Raw genomic sequence first — 26666 nt, forward strand, 5'->3', positions numbered from 1 at the left:
CCCGCCTCCCTCCGCCCTTCCTCCCCAGTGTTTGTTTCAAGCTTGTGCAACCGGGAGGGGGGGCGGAGGGCGGGCGCGCGGCGGCCGCGAGGTGCGGAAGTTCGCCGCCGCTGCTCATTGGCAGGCCGAGCGGCTTTCATCATTTCTCGAAAAGTCTATTTCATTTTCACTTCCCCACGTCGCGGCAGCGGGAGCAACAAGCGGCTGCTCGTGAGTCTGTCGTTGGCGCGTGGGGCGCTCCCACGCGTCGCGCGAGCACTCGAGCGCGATGGGGTAGGGGTGGGGGGCCCGCGGGGGACGCGGCACACGCCTCGGAGCAGTGGCTGTCGGAGAGAAAGCGGGTACCTGACTCTCCATCCTAAGGGATACTGAAGGTTGGGAGGGAGGGGGGCGTCCCGGGAAGCTTAGGGGCCATCCACCCAGTAGGCGGGGCAGGTGTAAGTGGTGTTTAGAGACTTTGTAACCTAGTCCACTCAGAGGAGCAATCAACTGACAAAACGGCATTACTTCGGTGCTAATGCAAGAGCTGGGCGGAGTGGCGAGCGTCCTGAACCCTTTGAGCCCTTATCAGGGGCTGAGGGTGTAACCACTAGAGAGGCCGCTGCTATCGCAGGCACCACCTGGCGCGCACTTGGCGATAAGGAAGGCCTTCCCCTAGGAAGTCAAGAGCAGCGCCCTGCAAGTTACTCATTGCCGGTGCTACTGCAGTTACCTTTACTGCCCGAGGACATGGGCAAGGGTGCGAGTTAATTTTACCTAAAAATGTCGGTCGTGGCTGGCCCGGGGATGATTCCGTTTTAGCCTCCTTAACTTACTTACTTTACTAGCTGGGCATCCTTGGTCAGGTTACTTAACCTAAGGGCTCAGTTTGCAAGGCTGTAAAATGGGGATAGAGAGAATGCAAGAATACAGGTGCAGCGTCTGTCACCTTAAGGTATACTGTTCACTTGGGACCTGCTGGGTTTGGTCCCTTGCTTTAAAAGCACTGACTCTCAACTGATTATACCTGTTTCTTCCCCCACGTGAAGTTTCATCAGGCTTCTCCCAAACTTCTCTACCCAGAGAAGGTCCTTTCCCGAGAGCCCACAGCTCTCTAGAGGTAACCACTTTTCCATAATAAAAGCATCAGTCCAGCACCCCTCTTTGTTGAAGAAGTATTGAATTCTATGGACTGGAAAAAGAAAAGTGCCCAAGTGTGCCGAGGTGGGGATGAGACGGAGGACGATTCAGGACTCTGTTCAGTGGGCGGCTGAGAGAGAGACCTCACATGCAGACATGTCCCACCCCTTTCCCAGAATCCTGTCTGACACAGCCACTCACTTGTTTATTTCGCACAACGAGACCACTGCGGGACATCAGAGCCCCGCTGTACAAACTCTGTAGGCCCGTACTAAAGACCTATTAGTGACGTTTTCTTCCCTCAACTAATGTGGCCGTAGACAGGTTCCGAGAGTTTAAGTGAAACTGTGTACAAAGCAACCAAGTTTACCAGAAGCTAATTGATGGAGACAAAGGGTAAGCTCCTGCGGCATCTCACCAATGTTATAACGGAAGATCACGGAACCAAACAGTGTTCCTCAAGGACCTGCTGCACTTCCAGCCCGTAGTGTCCTGCTGACCAGTCGATGCTACTACCCGGTATCCCTGGCCCTGGACCTCGCTCCATCCCCACCCCAAGGCTTCATTCACCGATTGCTGTGGCCTTGCTCCCGGTCTCCTAACTCGGACACCTCCGGGCAAGCAGCCACACTACTGTCCGAGTTAAGGAGAAAATTAACTTCAGGTAAGGCATAAGTCCAACCCTAACTTCTCCCCTCAGGAAAGCCCACATTGTTTGACAAGATATATAAAGTCTATTATAATCTGCCACCAAACTCCTTTTCTAGCGGCACCTCCTGCTCTTGTGCCCCATGAGTCCTGACCCCTTCCCTTGTCAAACCAGCTGTCATGCCTTTTTCTGAAGAGCAGATCTGTCCTCGTGTCCATCATTCTATCCTTAGTGTGGTGCCCAGCACATACGCACTGAAATACTTATGAACTAATAATTACTTGCCCTTGGTTCCCATTAATTATTTTAGACTTCATTATTTTTAATCCTCACCCAAGGACATGCTTGTTGATTTTTAGAGAAAGGGGGAGGGAAAGAGAGAGGGAGAGAAACATCAATCAGTTGCCTCTCGAGCGCCCACCTGGGGACGCGCACCCTAGGCATGTGCTCTGCCCAGGAATTGAACCCGAGCCCTTTGGGTGTGTAGGACGACACCTCAACCAAGTGAGCCACGCGGCTGGGGCTTATTTTGTGTATATAACTGCAATCCATGATTATTGTATAGAAGGCAAAAAATACAGAAAAGTCGAATGAAGAAAATCCGCCACCTGAACTCTCCCCAATCAGGAATAGACCTGTTGCTATTTTTATGTATTAACTTCTAGTAATTTTTCTAAATGCCATTTCCACTCCTCATCCACTCCATCTTTTATGTGACATTTAAAAATGTTCATCACGCCGCCCATTTTCCACAACGTCTCTGTCACATCCCTCTGTCCTGTCCTGCGTCTTGGCTGGCTCCTCTTCTGTTGCCAGCCCCTAAATTATGTTGTTTCCAGATTCTCTGTCCTCAACCCTCCTACTTTCTCATTCAGCATTCCTTCCCCTTGCACGCCCTCCCCCATGCCCAGAGGTCCAGACACCACTATTCAGTGCTAGCTCCAAAAGGTGTGACTTCTGAGCTCTGGATGCATTACGTCCTAGATGTTCCTCAGATTCAACGTATCTAAAACTAAACTCCAAACACCTTTCCCTGTGACCTCGTCTTTGTCACTTCATTAACTCGCCGGGGAGCTGGGAGGCATCACCCACTTCTGCCTTTCCAGAGGCCGGGGAACTCCCTGAGGCAAGGGTGTTGTTTCTCATTTTCCAGGCCCCAGAGCTCGTACAGCAGAGAATGAACTTCACTCTGGTCTCAGGGCCTTGATGACTTGTCACTGCAGACAGAAAATGTAAATGCAACCCCCAAATCCACGTGGTATTGATGTACACAGTCAAGAAATATTTCTTACCCTTTGATGAGATGCATGTAGTCATAAATCTCTGTAGGGAAAGTGGATCGATGTACCAAATACAACCATTTGGAAGTCTCTGGGAAAAGTAACCTGTGCCATACCAAGGAAATCTGACCAGACACCTTGGTCTCATACGGAAACCATTGTTTGAGCCGTCTGATGAAACCAGAGCAGCCTTCTGCGTGCGGTCCCTCTGTGTGTGTGCTCTAGCTGTGGAACAGAAGGTCCTAACAGGAAACCTGCCTGGATGGATTTCGAGGGAGCGGAGTCAGGGCCGTGGTTACTTGGAGTGACAGCTCTCTCCATGAATGCACCTCAGGCACGAAATTGAGAGATACATTCAAGGGGAACCCCTTTCAAGGAGGTTTTTAATTCATTTTTTCTAATAAATGAGAATAGCATCATCAAATAATCATTCAAGTACCAAACTTGATTCATGCCCAGGAACTTCTCTTGGCTCTGGGAACACATCAGTGAACAAAACAAATGCGACCCTTGGTCTCCCAGAAGCTCTCCGGCAGTCTACTACACAGGCCGCTTAGCTGCCATCGCATCGTCTCAGCCATGGCGCCGAGGTCACCTCCGTCTGACATCACAGCTGTACACTGAGGGTGTGGACTGCGATGGCATACTACTGCAGTGTCCAGGGCTTATAGCTATGATTAAACCGGTGGCCCCTCGGCCCGCTGATGCCCGAGTTTTCTCCCCAGTGTCACTGACACTGCCTCTCCTCTGGCCACAGAGGCTCTCCCCACTTGTGCTGGAATTCAGGGCCCTACAGCCATGGAAAACGAGTGTGCTACACTTGCCAGAGCCTTTGGCCAATACCAAGCCGTGGATTACAGTTCTGCACGGCAAAGACTATTCTTGTGAAGTGCACGTTGGATGACCACACAGCCAAGTTCCGTCTTAGTTGCAAACACAGAACTATGAAGACGCTGAAAAAGCTGTCAAAGGTCAAGGATGATAGGCATCGAGTTGGAGAACTTCTGGACAATGACCTCATGTGAGAGTTTCTCCCATTTCATTAAAACCCCAAAGTGAAGTTCATTTTGTTACAATTACTCCCTGAAAATCATGAATTTAAATTGAGTAGTATAAGAGATTGCCTAATCCTTAGTAACAAATACAAGTTTTGTCCTATTCTTCTGATGAAGTAAGGGAAAAATACTCTGAAATGTGTTTTGCTGTGGTTTCTCTGTTGCATCCCAAATGGCTTTGAAATATTCATTAGTACTCTAAGGTGATAAAATACAAAGTAGTGCTTTTATTACTTTTAAAGTCAGAAGGGGAAAGCATCTATAGTTTTGCCTTGAAGTTCTTTAAAAGAATTGCTGTAATAATTTCGAGTATCAAAATATTTTAAACGAAATAAATTTCAAATGTGTAACATAAATTCAGCAAACCATATGATTCACTGCATGTGCATATTTGAAGAATTTTTTTCTCACAGCTTTCACAATTTCCCTGCAAGCCCCTCACTCACAGCTTCTGAAGGTTGTCTTTGACATTCAGTGCGTCCTCTTCTTCCCTAGACTTCCTGATGTTTGGAAATTTGCCAACCAGGAAGACAGAAGAGTGTCATAAAACAAAAAACTGAGAGTATTTTTAAATTCCCTCACTTCCTGGAAAAACTTCATCTCCTCTGTATCCCAAATGTGCATAACAGTTGATGTTCGCTCCTGGTACCTCCTCCTGGGCACGGGTTCAACTCCCGGGCATTCCCACCCTCGTTCATTGAGCGCTGTGAGGCCACGGACACGCTGAGAGCTGCTGTCAGGACGGGGCAAGCCCCACGCTCCCAGAGCGTGGTGATGTCCGCAGACAAGCAAGCAAGCCAACCAATAAAAGTCACAGATTTCTATTTGGGTTGAGCTTTGGTAGAAAATACTGGCAGATCTAGATGATCAAGGAATGTTTGACAAAATGACTTGTAAGCTAAGGCTTGATGAATGAGAAGATACTGTATTAGTTTCCGAGGGCAGCCATGACAAAGTGCCACAATTTTTTGTCTGACAGTTACCGAGGCTGGAAGTCCAAACTCATGGCTTGGTGTCCATGGGGTTGGTTCGCCCTGAGGGCAGGGAGGGAAGGCTCTGTTCCGTGCCTCCAAGCTGCTGCGGGTGTGCGGGCCATCGTGGGCTTGCAGAAGCATTGCCGGGAACTCTACCTCCATCTTCACGTGGTACGTGCTCTGGGTGTGGGTCTGTGTCCTGACTCTCCCTTTTTATAGCACACTCGTCATATTGGGTTAGGGGCCCATCACGGTCCAGGGGGATCTCATCTTAACTAATTCTATCTGCAAAGACGTGGGATCACATTCTGAGGTGCTGAGGGGTTAGGAGGGGACACGATTCAACCCGCAACAGGTCCTGGTCGTGCAATTGAAGCCCTGAGGCAGAGGAAGGAGGGGGACAAAGGCCCTAAGAAGTGGCAGGGCCTGACATGGTCTAGGAACTGGAGGAAGGTGAGTGTGACTCCAGAGCTGTGAGTGAGGGTCAGAGGGACACGGGCAGAGGTCAGGTCAAAGAGTCTGGAGGTTATTCTAAGAGCAATGGGGAGATGCTGAAGGGCTCTGTGACTTTAAAAGTCCATGCTCTGAGTCTCCCAGGTGTCTCCTCACCACGAGGAAATGCAAGGATTTCTTGATTCCTGGGTTCGCTGGGGAACGTGCAAGTCCTTTCACTGCCCTCTCTTGGTTTGTGGCGTGAACACAACGCACTCCGGACATCCTGAAACAGCTCAGTCTGTTTATATTCCATGTTGGAATGCCTAAGTTAAAATGTTTACTTTCCTTTAACTTTCTCCCTAATTTCCATCTCCACAAATAAAGCAAAATTTTACTTCATTCTTAGTAACCCCCCAAAAAAGTTTGCTTAGAAAAAACAGAATATGAGAGATCTATTCGGCCGTGGACCCCAGACACATATTCTCCTCAGACTGTTTCGAGGATGTAATACAAAGAATGAAAGTCGAGATGCGAAGAAATGTTCATATTATGCTCTCCTTTCTGCAAAGACAAGAGTGGCCCCCCAAAAAGTTTAAATTAAAGGGATAAAGGTATATACAAAGCTGTTCATCTTGGTCACCGTAAGGACAGGTGGGTTACTAATTTATTTATCTTTGTATCAAGGAAAAATGATAATTTTCAAACTAAAAAATTGGAAGTACAGAGCACATTAAAGAGAAAAGTTAAAGCCACTTTGGCATCTGCTTTCTGATTTGTTAGAGTGTGTGTGTGTGTGTACTGCCCTGGATAATTACTTACAACTACATTTTTCTTGACCGTTCCCTGTGTTTATGTCACTTTAGGGCCTTCTGGCAAGAGTGCTTTAACCCCAAGTCACCCTATAGGCCCACGATGTAGACGTTGTAAAGCAGGCAGGCATCTCGGTTCCTTACGGGTCTGCCTATTCTCCCTGTGGGAAAGGCCCATTTAGCCCTGCTAGCTGAACGGTAAAGAAGAGTGTCCTAGAGGGTAACCCTGTGGGAATAAAGGGCCGTCGCTCTTGCCTGCATGAGGTCTGTTCTCATTAAGAGTTCTCTGCTTTATGCTGATCGTTTCTCCTCCATCATCTCAGCCAGCACAGCTTCCTCCCAGGCCAGCTGGACGTGCCCACAGGAAGGAAGCTGGGGCGGTCTGGCTCACTGAACACACTAACAAAGCGCTGTGTCCACTGCTGCCCAACACTACTGGTAAGTCCAGGACACCAGCGCAGTGGCCTCAGGGAGGGTGGGCATCTTAGTCCAGTTCTCTTCGTAACCCTGCTGAAGAATTACTCACCAGGAAGTAGATGTCCGTTATCAGCACAACACTGCCATCAGTCAAGGCCAAAAGTAAGCAAGTCTGGATAGAACACAGTGAAGCACAGCAGGGACTCCCAAAGGACAGGCCCAGCAGACCTCCCACAGGTAGTGGGATGTGAGCTGTACCTTAACAAATAGGTTTCAAAAAAAAGAAATTAAAAATAGATTCGTGAGAGTGTGTGTGTGTGTGTGTGCAACAGCCTCGATAGATGCTGTCAGACTTTCAAATGTCCTCCCCTCCCACACAGAACACCCATCTAACACACTCATCTGGTCCGGCAGTGCAAGCAAAGTCCTGTGGTTAGGCCAAAGGGATTTTGTTGAATTATATATTATATTGGTGGCATTAGGAAAACAGTTTGTAATTAAAAATTGGAGATGGGGAGTGGGGGGAGACTCATAGATCCAACATGTGGAAGAAACATGTACATTTAATACGGCCCTAAGGCAGCTCTTCAGCTTCTAAAACCAGAGTGAAAACTACTTCCTTGGATACGTGAACGGATTCCTTAGGTGGGAAAGAGAACAGTTAGAGTCAGCAGCTCAGTGCCTGCAGGTGTGAGTTCCCTGGACCCCTCCATGAAGCCGCTGATGCAGTGATGGCGGTGGACCTGTTTGTGGTCACATCCAGGATGTACAGAAGAGTAGCCTCAGGTTATTTGTTAGCTCAGCATTCCCCCACACAAGGTACTTTAATTACGTGGCTGTGTCCACTCTGATGTAAAACACCTGGTGAAAACCGAAGACGAAAGCATCTCCTGCCCAGATGTTTAGTTTGTGGTCAAGTAGGCAGAACACCTGTGCGCTAAACTTGTATTTTATCCAGATGTTTGGTGGTGTGTGCTTATGACCCTTGCACTACACAGTGGGTTTCTTCCGGTTAGCCAGGATAAAGCCCAAATTTGATTAAAATTTAGTTTATCTCCAAATCTAGGCTTTAGTTAAACAAAAAAAAGGGGGGGAGTATAAGAATTCATAGTATGGCAAGTCTTTTCTGTTATAAAAGTGTGAGTGCCTCTGTTTCCAGAAAGGCCGAGTAAAGACACACCCATCCAAACGCCTCCTCCTAAAGTCCACCAAGCAGCAGTAAGGAGAACAGGCAACAGAAATGTGTGTCTGTCTTTAGGGAATTAATAGATGTCTGTACCCACAACATATGCAGACAGAATTCCAAAAAAGGAGGAAAGCTGAGCAGAGAGGACAGTCAGACCTCAGTGCCTGTATAGGGAGTTTGAGAGGTATTTGTGAGAAGCACCCAAATTCTCCAAACAGAACCCAGAAAAGGCACAGGAATAGAAAAAAAAAACTAGGGGTGGAAGTGGAAAAGGGTATAAGGCGGATAAATAGTAGTGGAAAGAATACAATAAAAAATGGCCTACGGGAAAAAAAAAAACCCTGGGCAGAAGGCAGCAGGGTTAAATTAGAAGTGCATATAAGCAGCAGTTACAGCCCCCTCTTTCTCCGCCCCCACGCAGGCCCCCACAGTCTATTGACTTCTCTCCCTCCATACCAAGGTGGGCCGTGTAGAGTTCCTTCCAAAGCGAGAGGGCTGAGGGAGGCGGTGTGTTGAACAGGGAAATCGCCATCCTCTTTTTCACAGCTCACACCCAAAAAACCAGTACTCAGAACAACATTGCCAGAGAGGAGACAGGAGGATGCTACTCCAGGGAAAATATGTGCAGACAGTGATATTACGAAGGGCTCGGTGAAAATACCAGCCGGTCCCTCCCACCCCCACCCCCGTTGCCTCAGTGAAGACCACCAGTGGATCAGCCCAACACCTGTACCCAGAGCTTCTGGTCAGGTCAGGTGTTGATGCCTCCCTCTCCTCCCTTCCCCTTTTTAAAAATAAATACATAAAATTTAAGCAGAAACAAAGAAAAGAAAATGAGGAAAACAAAGCCCACATACAGTCCCTACTACTCGAGACGTATGTCAAAAGCACCTGCTGAAGGCATGAAAGCATGAGTGGAGTTCCAAGAGCGCCATGTTTTACCAAAAGTGTACTGGCATGCACTTACTCTGAAAAGTAAATAAGAAGGAAAAAAGTACTAACTAGACTACTGTATACTTATCACATATCTCTGCTGTTAACAGTTAACATTCGAGTAAGTTACCACCTCTTAACAAGGCCAGGTGATAAGACTTGGAGATGGGACCTAAAATGTTGAGTCTGTTCTGGGAAGAGATGCTACGAGGGTGACTCTGCTTTCTGTGCCACATGCAAGAGGCTTGACAGCACGTATCAAATGATGGAGTTGGCTTCCAGACCATCTGTTCAGATGTGAATCATTAAGGAACAAAGCATGCTACACCATGGAATAAATCACACCAAAAGAAGACAATTGTGATAGATGTAGAGATAAGTAATAACAAAATGAATACAGTAGAAGCCAAGAGCCTGTAGAATGTGTCCTCGCTTTACAGAAAGACAACAGCCCAAAGAAGCATGTTCTTTTCTCCCTGTGGCCCTTGTACAAGAAGCCAGCCCTGTGAAGTGGAGCACAAAGGGAGGTTGGGAGCTGCTTCTCTGTTTTTGGATGAGAAGAAACTACTGTACCAGTCAGGGATAGAGCCTAAGAAGAAAATGCGACTTAATCGAGCTTGCCCCTGGTGGCATCCTGGTCTGGAAGGGCCCATGACAGAACATTTCAGCCAGTGTCTTTGGGTCCACGGTCACAGGGGGATCAATGTATTGAGTGCCTCTTCCCTTGGGGTGGCCACAGGCAGCCCCAGCATTGACCACACCCCGTTCTTCTCACAATATAAATATCATTTTCCACTGTCGTCATTTTTCTGTGTGAATCTAATGAGATGGAGAAGGTTGGAGAATGGGGCTGGAGCTGGAGGTGACTCTTTACTGTGAGGCCTTCGTGTATGCATAATCTACCCAGAATCTACCCTAGTTAAGGAGAAGGGAAGTCTGCTTCATCCTACCTTACCCCCCCATCCCAAATTTACATGAGGAAAAGTTGGAGTAAGGTCGGGGAAGGGCAGTGGGATGAAGGGCCATTTGTCCCCGGTCAACTAAGGGACCTTGGGCAAATTATAAAGATCACCTGATGAAATCCTTTCGCTGAATGGATGAAGAAACCTAAACTGAGATTAAAGAGCTTGAAATGTCAAAGGCATGGCTAGTGGTAACACCAAGACAAGAACCCCTATTCTTTCCAGTCCCAGGATGGGGCTTCTTTTGCCCTTGAACTAGACTACTGCTACAAGTAAAATATTCATTTAAATATAAGAACAAAGCACCCTGTCCACTGTCACTAAGGGAGACCAGCAGAGCTGTGGTCCAAGGCAACTGGCTGTCCACCATACAGGACAGTCAAAATGAACAAAGGCCCAGGCAGGCTCATCACACTTAAAAGTCCAGGTTCTGCTTTGCTGACCCAGAACCCCCAGAATTGGTCGCATCGTGGGAGGACACTCATACTAGCTATGGCTGGAGACCTGAACTATAAACCAGAAGTCAGAGCGCAGGGGTCCCCAGGCCCCAAGACAGCTGATAATGCATCCTGGCCCGCAAGAGCAGAGCTTGGTGACTGTCACTTACATACCTCCCCACAGCCCCCCTTCTGAATTCCCGCTGTCCAGCTCCTTGCTTGACAGGGTGGTGGTCAGCCATCCCCTCCCATCAACAGTCATTCTCCCCCAGATAAAGTGAACACGACTGATTCCCATTTCTCCAGATTTACAACACTTCCTATGTTTGGCTTCAGATAAGGTAGTGCAGTTGTCCTGATATAACACATTGATTAGTTCAGGGCATCTGCACCTCCTCATTCAATAATTTACTGACCATTCCTTAGTCTGACCTTATGTGTGATCTTTTGATACATGCTCTTTTGGGCCCGGAGGTGAACTTGACCTCAGAGTTGTGAGTGTCTCGCTGTCGCCCTGGGCATGGGCCACAGTACCTGCTAACAGCAATGCCTACTGACTAGTCGGGGTGCCGCCCAAAGAATTCTCATCGGCTCTATTTTGAGAAATCCTGACACCTGGCACCTAGAGTTGCTCATTTAATGTTTTTATCCTAGGGCACCGGGGGCTGATCCTGCGGAACCACACTTTAGCATAACTCACTAGTGCTTCTCACCTGTTAGTCCGTTTTCCATTTCTTCTCCTTCTTTCTAAACCCTTTGGCTCCCCTCCCGCTGTGCTTAGACCGGGACACCCACACTCGGGTACTCGCTGGTACACACAGGTGCTGACAGAATGTCCCCAGTCCGCCTGGACAGTAACAAAGGTTAAATCCTCACTTTCAGGGCCCAGTCTGACCACCCATCCTCTGCCCTGAGACCTCTTGGAGCCTCTGTCCTCATCTAAACAATGGTGACAGTCACTTCTGTCACCTGTGTTTTTCCCCAGGTGGCTGTGGAATTCAAATAGGATGATGTAGGTAAGACTTGACAAGCCGCACAAATGTAAGAAAAACATGCGGAGAACTGGCAACAACAAATAATTAGGCAGCCACATTTATATGTTGAAATTTGGCTTGTGTTCCTGTCTTGCATCTAATTAAATCAAAAGAAATGTCAGGTGTAAGATTTTTAGGGACCAGGATTGTTTTCGTTGGGCAAGAGAAATATGCGCTCGAGTGCCTTGGGGATATAATTAATTTGGTTTTTCTGTGCTTTAGGGTTACAGCCCCATCTGAAATTCCTATGGCTTTTTATCCTTCCACCAATCATTTTGATGCTAATGGCGGAAAGTTCATCAAGAATATTCTAAATATACAGGGTCCGGCACAAATAACACCCGTATTTATTACCAAATCTTTTCTGACAGAATTATAAGCATGTAATTCTGTAACAAGACAGTATCACACTCAAGCACACCATATGACATTTTAGGCGAAATGTTCAAATTAAAACTGTAAATGATCACACCCATACTATTACCCTACCAACCACACTCAAGCAGGCCTTCCTTCTGCCAGACCCTGACTATTGCTTTATTTAATGAGTTTCTCCATTAATAGTTATGGTTCAGCACATGTCCCGCTTTTTCAGAAGCAAGAGTAGGTTCCTGGCAAGTGAACCCTGTGCTTTCTTGGAGAAGAAACAGTGGACACCCAAATACACAAATTTGGTGAGACAGTGCACATGGAATGATTATGGGATGCAGGCAAATTTTACTTTGCCCTGTAGTGGGAGGGTTTTTTCCTGGGGTGTATCATTTCAAAGGCCCTTGTCCATGGGAGCTGTAGATGCTTTTGCAGTTGCTGTAAGGTATAGAAATCTCCTTTTAAATGAAGAATGTTCTCCAGCTCCCGGAATCACCCGCAGCTGTTTGGCCACTCTATGCAAGAGGCCGAATGTTGTGCATTGTCCCTGGAGCTGCTTCAGGCCAAAACAAACATTTTCTACTCCCAAGAATCAGCGGAAGGGCCACCTATCCGCGGAATTTAAAATATTTCTCCAATTAAGCTCCAGACCTAGAGTCAGTTTTGAATGTGAGAAGGAAGGGGACAGCAAGTTAGCAGTGTTACTCTTAAAAAAAAAAAAAAAAAAGCTGGTCTTGAGATGACAAAGCTCGGTGTGTGGAGCAGCCTTCAGGCCTCTTTCTGACCAAGGAAACACCTGCGGGAAGGGGGCGAGCGAAGCCCTCCTTCCCTCCCGCCAAACAGGGAGAAAGGCAAGTGGATTTTTCAGTGCTGTTATCTAACGGTCAGGGAAACTTTTGCCCTGTGAAGCTGCATCTTGGGATGCTGACTTCAAGCTGTCGATGAAGAAACAAGACTCAGAAAGAGCCTTGAACCTTGCCCCTTTCCTGCTTGAGGGATTCAGATGGAGAAGCCTGCTTCAGAAGATCTTAGGAGGCAGCCTTAGCCTAATTCGAATGAAGCGTGTGTGGTAAATAGGAGGGCTCCGGGCTGGGGTCTGGGAGCCGATCCCAAGGTTCCATGAGGTCCCGTGGTTTCTGAGTTGCCTAGCAAGAATGTGCCTGCCACGTGAGTTCCTCTCTCCCTCAACTACCCATAAAGCACCCATTCTCACTTCTGAAATCTAATACCCACCCCCACCACCCTTTCCTCCCTGTCCAAAATGTCAATACCCAATGTCATCTCACGGTCTTTGGACTCTCTTGTGTATGTGAATTCCCCATGTACATGTATTCAAATTTAATTTTCTCCTGTTAATCTGTCTCTGTTAATTTGACTATTAGCCTGGATAGAAGAGCCTGGAAGGTGGGAAGAAAAGATTCATTTTCTTTAGCCCCCCAGTTTACATCTAGAAGTGAATGCCTAACTAGTAAGTTGTGTACACAGTGGGTAGAAAATGTTAACTGAATGAGTTAATTAGGGCACCCCACAATTTTAGCAATATTTAACCTTTGGGGGTATTTCCTTTACAAAACCCCACCTGTCTGAGCTCCAGCTTTCCCTAAAACCCTGAACATGCCCAGTGGTAAGGGTCAGCCCTGCTCCGGGAGGGGCATTCACGGGCATCTGCACAGCGTCCTCCTCTGACGACACTTGCCCAAGACCTGAAGGGCCTTTTAGAGCAGAGTCGTCAACTGTGAAGGGAGTGGCCATTTGGGGTCCTGTAAGGTACGCTAAGAGGACAGAGCAAAGAAGGGGGACAATGGAGAGGAAGAGGAAACATTCCTCCACCTGCTCCCCTCTTTAGTGCCAAACCTCACGGACTCAGCAAGATCAAGGGCCACAGCCTCCTATGAGATCCAGGAGTCTCTCAGGACAACTCCTGCTCAAAGACGCCCTTGTTATGCTGAATGGTTGATAAGACCTGCAACGACTTACCTTTCCTCCTCTCTCCATCTCTGATTTCTCTGAGCTTCTTTCCAATGAGATCACTAGTCTTAGAGTGGTGTGAGTGGGACCTACCTAACCCCGTTGCTGTGCCTCTTTTTTTCAGCTTCTTTTTTATGACAAATTTTTTCCACCTAACACATTTAAGGGTGTGGTATGTAAATGTTTATGCAAACGTTTTGTAAGTCAGAACTGAGAAAAATGATGAAGCTTTAGGGACGTCCTAGTTTTGAATATGCAGTATCAGCGGATCCTTCCACTGACCTCTGTTTACAAAGGTGAGATTCTGTGTCCTCCAGCCCCTGTCATCTCACAGTGCCTCCCTCGAGTCACTCCTGTGAGCTCAGGTGGGGGGCCAGTCCTCAGAGCCTCTCCCTGAGTGGAACCCAGATACTGAGGTACAGGTTTGAAGTGTGGAGTTTCCTGTTCAGGACTTCCCAGCTCATTCCTGTCCCACCCTGTTTGGGGGAGTAGATACTCTCGCTCCTAACACGGCCAGGCCCTGCCCACAGCTGGCCAGGCTGAGCTGTTTCTGAAGTTCAGAGCAGCTGTGACTCATCCCTCCTACAGTCCGTTAACTTCCCGCTGCTCTCACTAGACCTGCCGCTCCTCTCGCTCTGACTCCTACAAACCCACTTATTTTCAAATTTGCTCAGTAACCATGATATTCAAACCCAACCTGCTCCGTGCATGGTCTGCTGAGAAAACACACAGTAAGAGCCAAGGCCCCAACAGAAGAAATAATGACCACAGACTGAAGCCTGTTTTCTTGGACTGTGGGGCGGGTAAGAAATAGCTGCTAATAAGAGACAACAGCGAGTTTTAGGGCATGTGCCATCCTGCCCAATTGAATTAAGGGGATGTAGTCATCCTGACTGGTGGTTTTCAGGAAGCCGCTCCAGATTCTAATTGAATTCACAGGCTCCTGAGTGATTAGAAACATAATACTTTGGTGCCCAAACTAGACTGAGCCGGTAACAATGAGCTAAAATGGTCTTCTATCACAAAGTAGTGATGCTGAATCTTACTCTCCCGGTGACACTCCCAGGTCCTGTTGCCAAAGCCACAAAAGAAAAGTCAAAAAAAACAATTTTCAGAGAAGGTTCAGGTCTTTCCTGCACAGTTCCAACTGCCAGTATAATAAAACGTGCAATGAACAATAGGGAGGATTACAGCTGGATTTAAGAGAAACTTTTTTGGAAGAAAGGACAAAAAGAAACCATCAGTTTGGTGTAAAGTCACTGAAACCAAATACCACGTGGCACCAACTCCTCCCACCCTTCTATCCGACAGACACGGGAATTTAAAGAGGCTTCAGTTACGCAGCCATTTCGGAAGTTTGCATCCTGGGTCCACCTCTATCCAATCAGAGCTCAGGGACTCAGAGGCCTCCAAAATAGCAACCACTGCCCTAGTTCGCAAAGGGGAAGTTATTCAACAGGTTCATTCAACAAATATTTGCTGAGTGCCTTCCATGTTTAAGCACTAAGAACATGGGGAGTTACAACAACAGTTGCCTTGGATATCGGCCCAATAAAATTAACCAGTGGACTATCAGTGAGAACCCCAGAGATGTACACGGTCCGGCACAAATAACGCCCCTTGTTTATTGCAAAATCTTTTATTATAAAATCATAAACATGTAACTCTGTAACATAACAATATCACACTCAAGCACACCATGTGACATTATAGGTGAAATGTTCAAATTACAACTATAAATTACTGCAATCATATTATTACCCTACCAACCACACTCCAGCAGGTGTCACTTCTGCTGGACCCTGGATATTAAATATGAGCCTGAATTAAAAATGGAACCTGTTTTCTATGTTGGATTCTATTTTTTTTACTTCTTTGCTTTAAAAGTTAGATCAACATGGGCTCCAGCCTTTTCCTGTAAACTTAGTGTGGGACATCGTCCGCAGCTGTCAGTGGGAGGCACCCCACGGTGTCTGCCAGAGCAGCACTTCAGTCTCACAAGGGTTAAAACCTGGACTTTCTGCCTTCCCTTCAAATCTGAGTGTCAGCTGGAGGCAGCCGGCCACCCAAACCCGAACCTGTGACTTAACCCTACCTCCTTCCACTCTCTTCAATGCCCAGATCCCATCGATGCCGCATCTTACCACTTTACCTTTTACACGCTGCTCAGACAACACAGCAGCGATCTCTTCTGTAGACGTTGTCCTGGGCACTCATAGATGGGTACTATTACTACCACTCCATTTTACAGATGAACACACAGGACCACCGAAGTTGAATAATTTGCTTAAGATCACACAACTAGTGTGTGGCAGAGCCAACATTCGAGCTCAAGTCTGTCTGATCCCAAAGAGAAGGGTTCTTAAACCCTGTGCCTCCAAAACAGCGATCAGGGCTCCAGGTTAAGCCTCATCCCTTCTGTCTTTTCCCTGGTCTTCTGTCATCACTCTTTTTCTGAGTTCCTTCTTTACCTTTAATATATTTTTTAAAGTCAAGTGTATAGAGGTATAATTTATAAAAATAAGATTTACCCCTTTTAAGTAGGTTGATGACTTTTGACAAATGTATAGAGTTGTCACCATAATCAAGATACAGAACATTTCCATCACCCCCCAAAATTCTTCTTGACCTTTTACAGTCAACATCCTTCCCTGGTTCTCAGCCTTGGCAATTACTACTCTGAGTTTTCTCTTCATAGTTTGCCTTTTAAAGGAGGAAATGTAAATGGAATAATATAGCATGTAACTTTTGTATCTGGCTACTTCACTTAAAGCCTTTGATTTCGTCCATGTTGTGGTGGGTATCAATAGTTCGGTCCTTTTTATGGCTGAGTAGTATTCCTTTGCATGGCTATATCGCTGTTGGTTTGTCCACTCACCAGATAAAGGACATTTTAGTTGTTTCCAGTTTGGGGCCCCTATAAATAAAGCTTCTAGAAACATTCACTTAGGGGTCTTTGTATGAACATACCTTCCTTTATCTTGGTTAAATAAATACATAGGAATAGGGTCATGGGTCATATATTATAGAAAATGTATGTACATGCTTGACTTCGTGAGAACTTTTCAAACTGTTTTCCAAAGTGGCTGTACAATTTTGCATACAAACCAGCCATGAATGACAGTTCCAGTTGCTTGACATCCTGATTAGCACTTAGTATTGCCAGTCTTTTAAGTTTTAGTCATGCTAATAGGTATATAGTGGTATCTTATTGTGGTTTTATTTGCATTTCCCTAATGACAGTGCTGAGCATCTAGTTTGTATGCTTATGGATAGACAAATGGGTAGACATTATTAATTCTTCCTTTCAGATCGATATGCATTTTATATAATTTTCTTGCCTTAGCGTACTGGGTAGGTCTGCTAATACAACATTGAGTAGAAGCCGACATTGAGTAGAAGTAGAGAGTGAACTGACACTCTTCCTTGCCCTCATTCTTAGGGGTAAAGCAGCAGACTTAGAGCATTCAGTATGATGTTACCTGTAGGTTTTTCATAGATGCCCCTTATCAGATTAAGGAAGTTATAATCTAGTCCTCATTTCCTGAGAATGGTTTAGCTTATCATGAATATGCTTAATGTTTTCTGCATCTATTGATATTATTATGTGGCTTATCTTTTACCATGTTAGTATGATGAGTTACATTGATTGATTTTCAAACTTTTAAAAAGCCTTGTATTCCTTGGATAAACTCTTCTTAGTCATGATATATTATTCCTTTTATATATGGCTGGATTATGTTTCCTAATAATTTTTAAGGGTCATTACATCTGTGTTGATAAGGAATATTAATCTGTAGTTATTTTTTTCTGTATGTCTTTTTCTTATTTTGGTATCAGTGCAATGTTGGCCCATTTTCTGGAAGATTTAGTACGGAATTGATACTATTTATTTCTTAAACATTTGGCAAAACTCATCAGTAAAGTTATTCAGCCTGGAATTTCTCTGTGGAAAGGTTTTTAACTACAAATCCAATTTCTTTCATTCAATTTCCTTAGTAGAAGGCTATTTAAGTTATCTCTTACTTTTTGAATGAATTTTAGTAGTTTGTGTTTTTCAAGAATGTTTCCATTACACCTAAATTATCAAACTTATGGCATAAAGTTGACCATAACATTTTACCCTTGTTATCTTTTATTATCTGTAGTGACGGCTCTCTTCTTTCCCAGTGTTGCTCATTTGTGCCTTTGTGGTTGATGTTCTTCTTCTTCATCAGTCTGGCTAGAGGTTTATCAATTTTATTGATCATTTCAAAGAAACAGCTTTTTATTTTAATTTATTTAGTCTATTTCCCACACCCCTTGTTTTCTAGTCCATTGATTTCTGCTCTTTTTTAAAAAAATATTTTGTTCTGCTTCTTTAGATTAATTTGGTCTTGTTTTTTAGGTTTCTTAAGGTGAAAGCTTAGGTTAACAATTTGAGAACTTTTTTCAATATGAGCTTTTCATGCTATAAATTTTCCTATAAGCCCTGCTGTATCCTAGAAATTTGATATGTGTGTCATCAATTTCATTTAAATTATAATATTCTCACATTTTCTTTGTGATTTCTTCTTTAACCACAGGTTATTTAGAATGATCTTGATCAATAATCAAATATTTGAAATTTTTTCAGATATTTATTATTGATTTATAGTTTAATTCTTTGTAATCAGAAAACTTGCTTTGTCTGGATTTCTGCATCCCACCCTTTTCTTCTCAAAACCACACTCTAGGTAAAGAATATCTCTGTACACTGCTCTGGACTGACCTCCAGAAAACAGTGTGAATAAAGCCAGATGGAAATGTACCTTATATGTGTTTTTAAATAAGAGGATAAACACAAAATAAGTTTTTAAAAATGAGTTCCTATAAAAATAGATAGAAGAAGCCAAGTAGAGGTGAAAGGTAGAAGCTAGATTTTTCTGAACATACTTTGTTTTGCAGACTCTACTTTGGAAGCATGGGTTAAAACATTTGAACAAAAGTACGAGAAAAAGAAGACAACTCTTAAAATTGAAATCAATATGATTGCAAAATCATAGAAACTAGCAAAATAATTTCTATAATGCTTTATATTTGCTTATAAAAATAAACAAATGCGTCATTTAGATCTTCTTAAACATATTGGGGCTTAACCTGGCAAACTAGTTTTTATCTAGGGTGCAGAGAATAGAAAAGAAAATATAAACCCTAAATCTTAAAGAGGACATTTTGTAATAAGAAATACCAATTTGCTCATTTTTCCCCTGAGTAAAATTTTAAAATTTCTATTTTTTGTAAAGAAAGCAAATCTAACTATATTACTCCTCGTGAAAACCCTTCAAGGCCTCCCCACTGCTTACCCGAACAAGCCCAATCCATGTACCCTTCGTGGTATCTGAGATTCTTTCAGGTGATTTATTTTCTTAATTTTTAACCATGACATTAATTGTAAAATAAAATGAGCATAACAAAATTGTGACTTTGGGGGTATTATTGCTTAGAATAAGTAAAAAATGATTTTAATATTAAACAAAAAGTGCTACAGAGATAACATGGATATGGTAAAAAAAAAAATTGAAGAGAAGGGGAAATAGATGTTTTGGCAACAGTGGCTGACAAGATGAAGTTCAACTTTTCCCACATGGTGCACGGGGTGCTCAACTCTCCAACCTCATTTCGTGCCTCCCCTTGCGTCCCATTTCATGCTTTAGCAACAAACACCAAAAACCAGTGGTTTTCCTCCACTCCCTGGACTGTGTCCCCCTTCCTAGGCCCAACCTCTTCCCCTCCACTGCCCCGCAAATCCTCATCGCCCTCTGGAACAGCTCTCAGGTGGGCGGTGCAGCTGTGCTCCCGATACAACTGTGCCGACCCACAACTCACGGGAATGATGTCTCTGTACGGTTTTCACCCACAGGAACGGAGCTCCTCAGGGCAGGGGCTGTCTTACTCATTTCTGTATCCTCAGTGCGGGCACAGTGATTATTAACTCAGAGTTTCTTGCATAAAACCTAGAGATAGCATGGAATATGCTTAGTCATAAAGTGGTAGTGCTTTTATTGAATCTCTTCTACGCATAAGGCACAGTAATAGACACGAAGAATACAAATAAACTTGCAGGGAGATAACCCCTTAATGATCTCATTTAATCCTCAAAATGATTCTGTAAGTTAAAAATTCTTCTCTATCTTCCATATGAGACACGGGAGGCTCAGAGTGGCAGCCATATAGCATTATGGTTAGAAGAGTAGGTTCTGCCATTAAAAAGCCTGTTTTCAAATCCATTTGATAACTCTGAGCAAGTTACTCAACCCCTGTAAATCTTGGTTGCCTGTTCTGTAAAGTGGAATAATAACAATACTCACCTCTTAGGGTTGTTTTCAGGATTAAATGAGATAATGTTGATAAGGTGACTTGGACAGTGCTTGGCACATAGTATTAACTAAAGTTGTGTGTGTAGAACATTTATTAAACCTGTATATAACCACAATAATTATAACAATAATATAAAACAGACTGTTTTGTTGCTCCATGGTAGAAGACATAAATAAATAAATGTTATCCAAAAGCAAGTTGAAAGCAAATGAAGCCTTCATGTTATCTTCTGAAAATGCCCTGGAGAACCTCGTTCACGATGCACAGTGAAATGCCTGTGGTAGCCTCCTCACCCAGCACTTTGGAGCCAGGCGCTGCTGCTCACAGCATCCGACCAGCTCCAGTCTTTTCTCCCTGTGTCCCAGCCCCCCCCCCCCAAGCAAAACAAAACCACCAAACTCTCCCTTGAAACACAGCCTATGCCGGCTCTGTTTCCCCCTCTCCTATTCCCTGCCGAATCCATTATCTTTTTTCCCCTTTCTGCCCTTTTTATTCTAAATCAATTTTGGTGTGAATGTGAAACAGCTCTAAAAATATTATAAAGCCTATCTTTAAAAAGTCTTCTGAGCCTTCTCAGTGCGTAGCCTGTATCACAATTCTGATAGGCTGCATTCGTTATTAAAGTAATAAAATAGTAACAGCTAGCGTTTTTGGACACTTCTCGCAGGACAATCACTATTGTAAGTACTTCACGTAGGTAGTCTCATCTAGTCTAGACCCCTCGTCCCCACTTAACCTCATCCTGATTTGTGGTTGATGGCAAAGTCAGGCTTCTTCTCATTACACAGGAGAGGACACCCTGTAAATACGTTACTTCTTCTTTCCATGTCTCATGAAATTAACCCCCCAATCACATATTTAGCAGTGAAGGAGACGGCATTCCCCTCTGATTGCAAAGCCCACAGTCTCTGCGAACTCCCTGAGGACAAGAGACTAGACTGATGCAAGCGGAGGTGCTTCAAGCTGTGGTGACAGAGCACAGGGAATTGACTGTGCGCGCTGGTAGAGCTGGTCTGTGTTCTGACTGTGCCGGCGGTCACATTAGTTCAGAAGTGTTAAAATTCAGCCTGTATTCCCCCAAAGCCCATTTCACTGTACGATGGTTTGCAGAAAAAAGGTTTTTCAACGTGTACAAGTTTTCTACTACACAATGTAGATGAAATTGACCCAAAACTTAAGAAGTAAAAATCTAGGTTGTTCTTCCTCCTCTAGCAGAGCTTGGCCCAGGGGCTGCCCTGGGTGAAGCTGTGACTAGGCAAAGCCTCCTCCTTACCTTCCACCTCCTTCTCTGACCCTCCCCGCAGCCCTGTAAGCTGGGCACTCATGGGCTCTTGTACCCGCTGCCCCAGAACCCCCGCACTGTACGATTTATCAACACTCACTTCCTTGACCTGAGGTTCTGCTCTCCACTAATTGCCATAGCAGGGAAGATCCAATAAACACATGCTCCCAAGCAGAGGTATTAAAAACCAAGAATGATGGAATGGGCTAGAAATATCTGTGGGTGAGTAGGCAGACTAGGCTTCCACACCATCATTCAACTCATTGGAGGTCCTGCCCATTCTGGCCTCAGCTTCTTCAGGGTTGGCCACCAGTGCAGAGCACCCCTGGCCCGAGACCTTGCAGGTCCTGGGCACGCACGTCATGTTTCTGCGCAAAGTCAGCGTATCGAGTCCTGGCCAGTTCAGCCCAGATGCCGATGGTCCAGGGTTCCCTGCAGGGCTGGCTGAGGCTATGATGGATTCGCATCTCACTCCCGCCCTTTCCTCCACAAAGTCCTGTTCCTGGCCTGTCTTCAAAAGTGCTGACCCCTAGTAAGCATCCTACACCCCATCTCCATCTCAGAGTCGGCTTCCGGAGAAGCCAAGCTCTCGCCCTGGCCAGGGATCACCAGGCAGCCAAGTGGTGACCACACTCAATCCCAGCCGTCTGATGCCCTACAAGCACTCCGATTCACTGCCTCCAAGAACTAAAACAAATACAGAGCGCTCCAACAGCAGTGGTTGGAACTGTTATTTCGACTATCTGACACCATGTCTTTAACTTGTTTTATAACAGCTGTACTGAGATAGAGTTCACATGCATAAAATTCACCCTTTTCAAGTACACATACAATTCAGAGGTTTTAGTATAGTCACAAAACTCTGCAAACATCACGGCTATCTAATTCCAGAACATTTCATCACCCCCCAAAACCGTACCCATGAGCGGCGACTCCCCCTTTGTCCTCTATTTGGGGCCTCCTAAACAATAATCAATGTAGTCGATCTGCTCTTGTAGTAAGAAAGTCCATCTGCCATCACCTAAGATATAAACTCTCCTAATTTCACTCTCTTTTAAAACATCAAAGCCATAAACATCTTCAAATTTATTCTTTAAAACAATTACACATTTATGGGGGAAATCAAATTGCTGTAGCGTAGTTCATAAAACTAAAAAAACTGGATATGTCCAGTGTGAGAATTGTTTAAATCACAGTACTTTAACAAAATAAGATATTATGCATCTATTAAAGACCAAACAGCAACAAGGAGGATGCCTGGTATAACATCAACCATGAAAGAAGAAAAAGATTGCATCTACAACTATGTAAAAAATGTACATATGGATAAGGATCAAAAAGAAATGGAGAAAAATGGAAACAGTAGCTGCAGCAGGATGTTGGAACTGTGATTATTTTCATTCTTCTGAGTTCCTTTATTATCGTCAAAATGAGTTCCTTACAGTCAATTAGAACTGGAGGAAAATATGCACGTACCTACGCTTGCCAGTAAAACGTCCCACTCAGAAGGGGAGGTGGAATAACATGCAGTTCTTGTTGAGACCCAAGGCTTTAGAGTCACGGGGCCTTGGATTTTAATTCTGGCTCTGATACTTCTGGGATGTGACCTTGGGCGGAACCTAACCTTTGTAAGGCTCATTTTCCACAGCTATTAATAGGAGCTACTAGCACCGTCTCCCTCGTTGGGCTGTTGCGAAGATGGAGTGAGACAGTGGGGCCTAGCACCACTTACTAAGCGGTAGCTGCTGCTATTTTTTGCTGCATAAGTAATGGTGGCAGGAGTGGTGGCACTGAGTGCAGACAAGGGGGCAGCGGCAGGGGACAGAGGTTTGTGTTTCTGAAAACACTGCTAATACGAAAAGCCTTGAATGGCGACACAGTTTGACACCGAATACCTAAGCAGAGGACTTTCCCTCATCTCCAGCAATGCATCCCTCTGATCAGACTAAGTGAGCACTGCTGCAGAGCAGCCTGGGAGGCGCAGGAACTGTACCCTCTTTTAGCTGCAGACGCCTAGAGGTCGGCACAGTACCCACAAGACACTCACTGGTGGCCTAGTTAAAAATTTCATCAAAGAAAATCATGGACTGCCAAATTTGTGTGACTTGTTTTGTTAAGTAATACAAAGGCCTACTAACTACAGTATTCCCATTGTGGCCATTGTTGACGTTGTCATCGTCGCTAACAAAGGGCCAGTGTGGCACATTCAGCAAGCCCTGCCCATGCCTTCGTCTCCTCTCCTGTCACGGATGAGCTGTCCTCTTCCCCAAGGCCCAGGCCTCCCTTGCACACAGCTCACAGCCCGGCCTTGCCGGCCCACTCCCAGACTTCCGGTCAGTTCCTCTGACTTTTGCATCCATTTTCCCTCCCCCCTCATCCGCACATAAACACGCTGTAACTCACCCCACCTTAATCAGAACCAAAAATCCTCTCTTGATCTCATGTCCCCTTCCAGGTATGGCACCTGTCTTTGCTCCCCTTTATGGCGACACTCCTGGAAAGAGAATGGCAGAATGCTGAAAATTATTAAAGCTGAGGGATGGGAATGTGTATATCATTCCTGCTACCTTTTTAAGTAAGCAGTTTACAGAGCTATAATGGCACAGTAAGCAGTATATTTTCATCTGTACAAGTTAGTAATGAACTGTGGGCGTACGCACGCACCCATGAAGCAAGCCATCACTGCCATCACACATCCACTAATGAACAGGCCCACCAGGCTCAAAAGCTGCCCTACGCCCCTTTGAAACCCACCCTCCTACCCCCGCATCACTGGTCTGCTTTCTGCTGCAATATATTCACTTGCATGTTCCAGAATTTTTACAGATGGAATCGTACAATATGAACTCTCTTTCTCTTTGGTCTGGCTTCTTTCACACAGCATAATTTTGAGATTCATGCATGTTTCAACATGAATAAATAGTTCATTCCTTTTTATTGCTGAGTATTGTTTATATCACAATTTGTTTATCCATTCATCTGTTGATGGACACTTGGGTTATTTCCGGTTTGGGACTATTACAATAAAGCTGCTGTGAACATTCATGCACAAGTCTTTGTATAACATATGCTTTCATTTATCCTGGGTAAATATCTAGAATGGAGTGGCTGGATTGTATTGGCAAGTGTACATTTAAATTTTAAGAAACTGCAAAACTGTTTTCCAGGGTGTTTGCATGCTTTTACATTCCTACCAGCAATGTATGGAAGTTCCAGATCTTCCATATCCTAATCCACATGTGATACAGAGTCAGGTTTTATATTTTCACCAGTCCAATAGTTGTGGTTTCTCATTACGAATGTGCGATTTACTTTCTAACTGATATGAATTATGCTATGCTGCCTTAAAGAGAGAGAGCAGCTAAAGTCATTTTTATTTAAAATATTTTTAACCCACTATGCATTTTATACTCATCATTTAAGTTAATAAATAAATACGGCACATCTATTAGGTCCCAGGCACAGAAACTAGGTATGGGAATACAACAGTAAGCACGACACAAGAAAAGTCCCTTCCCTCATAAAGTTTCCATTTTCGTGAGAGACAGACAATAAACAAATAGACTAATTACATAATAACAGGCAACAGTAAGTGCTAGGGAGAAAACTGGTGTCAGGTGAACAGCTAGACAAAGATGGTGCCATTAGTTTGGACAGGATGGTCAGGAGAGGCTTTCAGAGAAAGTGAACAGCTTCCAGAATCAAGTGAGGCAGTGAGCCACGGAAAGATCTCGGGGGAGAGCATTCAAAGCAAGGACATAGAAGTCCAAAGGCAAGTTGGGCAGCGTGCCTGGCACGCGAGAGAAGGTAAGAGTGAAGGGTGAACACACTGCCCAGGAAACCAAGGACAAAGTCTTACAGAGTCTCATCAGCTAAGGAAGGCTTTGGATTTTAAGTGGGATTGGAAGTCACTGGAGGGTTTGTGCAGGAGAGTAACAAAATCTGGCTTATATTTTATTTTTGTTGTTGACATATATTTCATATACTGTAAAATTTACCCTTTTAAAGTATACAATTCCATGAATTTTGTTTCATAGGATTGTGCATCCTTCACCCCCTAATTCCAGAACATTTCATTACTCCCAAAAGAAATCTCTTAGTTGTAGCATTCACTCCCCATTCTCCTCCCCTAGGCCTTTAAACCCCTTAATCTATGTCCTGCCTTTATGGATCTAACAATCTGGATGTTTAATGTGAGTAGAACCATACACTATGTAGCCTTTTGTGTCTGGCTTCTTTCACTCAGCATAATGTTTCTAAGGTTCATTCATATTGCAGCACGTATCTTTTTGTAGCTGAATAATATTCTATGGATATAACACACAAACATATCCGTTCTGCTGTTGATGGATATGTGGGTTGTTTCTGCTTCTTGGCTATTAAAAGAAGAATGAAGTCGAAGGCCTAATGCTAGCTGACTTCAAGATTTACTATAATAAAGGTACAGTAATCAGGAGAGTATGATATTGTCATAGGACAATGGAACAGAATGGAGAGAGCAGGCACGTCTCCACGTACAAAGAGCGATGTGTGAATAGGCTCTCAATTAGCTTCCTTCCCCCCTCTTCAGAAGCAGATGGGAATAGATGGCCAAGGTCTCCTTCTCGGAAAAAACGCACAGTTGGACGTGAACGAGCGGTGCAAGGTCTGAGGCTGTGGGACAAGGTTAATCACAGTGGTGGAGGCTTCCATCTCTGCCAGATGCTTTCACTACAGAAGGGATACAGATTTGGAAATCTCACCACTAAAGCAAAACAAAGTTTTACGTGGAGTCTCACTCAGTTTTATCCTAGGCTGTTCCCATGAGGACAGGGTTTATCAAGATATTCTAATGCTTTGGACAGGTTAGCAATTAGGCTCGATTTGACAGTGAATTAAACTGGCATTGATTAACCTTAATTTGAAAATAATAACTTTGAAAGTACTGTTTTCTTTATCATGAACATGTCTAAAACAAAATACATAGGAAAGCAGAGAGTAATTCAGTTTAAATCCATATTTTTTTTTCCACTTGGGAAACAGAGCACAGAACAGTGATCCTTTAATGACCCATCCCTAACTTTTAGACAAGGAATTATCTTGTCATCTTTCTTTTTAAATCTTGTGATCTTAAAGGGAGGTCAGGTGACCACAGTTTCCCACCCAAGTCCCATCATCCTCAATTGAATGACACAAAAAAAATGTTACTCCAAATTCCACATGTTACTTCCTCTCCAGGTGAAGAAATGGCCTTGGATCAAAAAAAAAGAACTGCTAAAAGAATCTATCATTCTTAAACATGGCTCTCTCTTCCCTCTATTTCCTCCAGCAGAACGAAGCAGAAATCAAGAAGCAAAAACAGAGCTCAGAATGCTCAGCCAAGTGCCTAGTTTTTCACAGTCTGCCCACACCTTAAATAGACACGAAACATTACAACTA

The 26666-nt window shown here is 44.4% G+C and overlaps 2 long non-coding RNA genes across 3 annotated transcripts; one reads left to right on the plus strand and one right to left on the minus strand.

Moving 5' to 3' along the window:
• Positions 1-178: 178 nt before the first annotated feature.
• On the plus strand, positions 179-4537 carry LOC123479981 (uncharacterized). Of its 2 annotated transcripts, none has more exons than XR_006655826.2 (3): positions 179-210; positions 1029-1783; positions 2922-4537. It is a non-coding gene; the product is annotated as an uncharacterized lncRNA (long non-coding RNA). The 2 variants fall into 2 exon arrangements; XR_006655825.2 differs by having other exon boundaries at positions 209-341.
• A 1398-nt stretch (positions 4538-5935) lies between these two features.
• Positions 5936-13749, minus strand: LOC123479982 (uncharacterized). The gene is made up of 3 exons (XR_006655827.2): positions 13637-13749; positions 6848-6996; positions 5936-6073 (listed from the first exon to the last, which is right to left on the minus strand). It is a non-coding gene; the product is annotated as an uncharacterized lncRNA (long non-coding RNA).
• Between the last annotated feature and the right edge of the window lie 12917 nt (positions 13750-26666).

This window comes from Desmodus rotundus, chromosome 13, assembly GCF_022682495.2.
Source record: "Desmodus rotundus isolate HL8 chromosome 13, HLdesRot8A.1, whole genome shotgun sequence".
In the NCBI taxonomy this organism is placed as follows: Eukaryota; Metazoa; Chordata; class Mammalia; order Chiroptera; family Phyllostomidae; genus Desmodus; species Desmodus rotundus.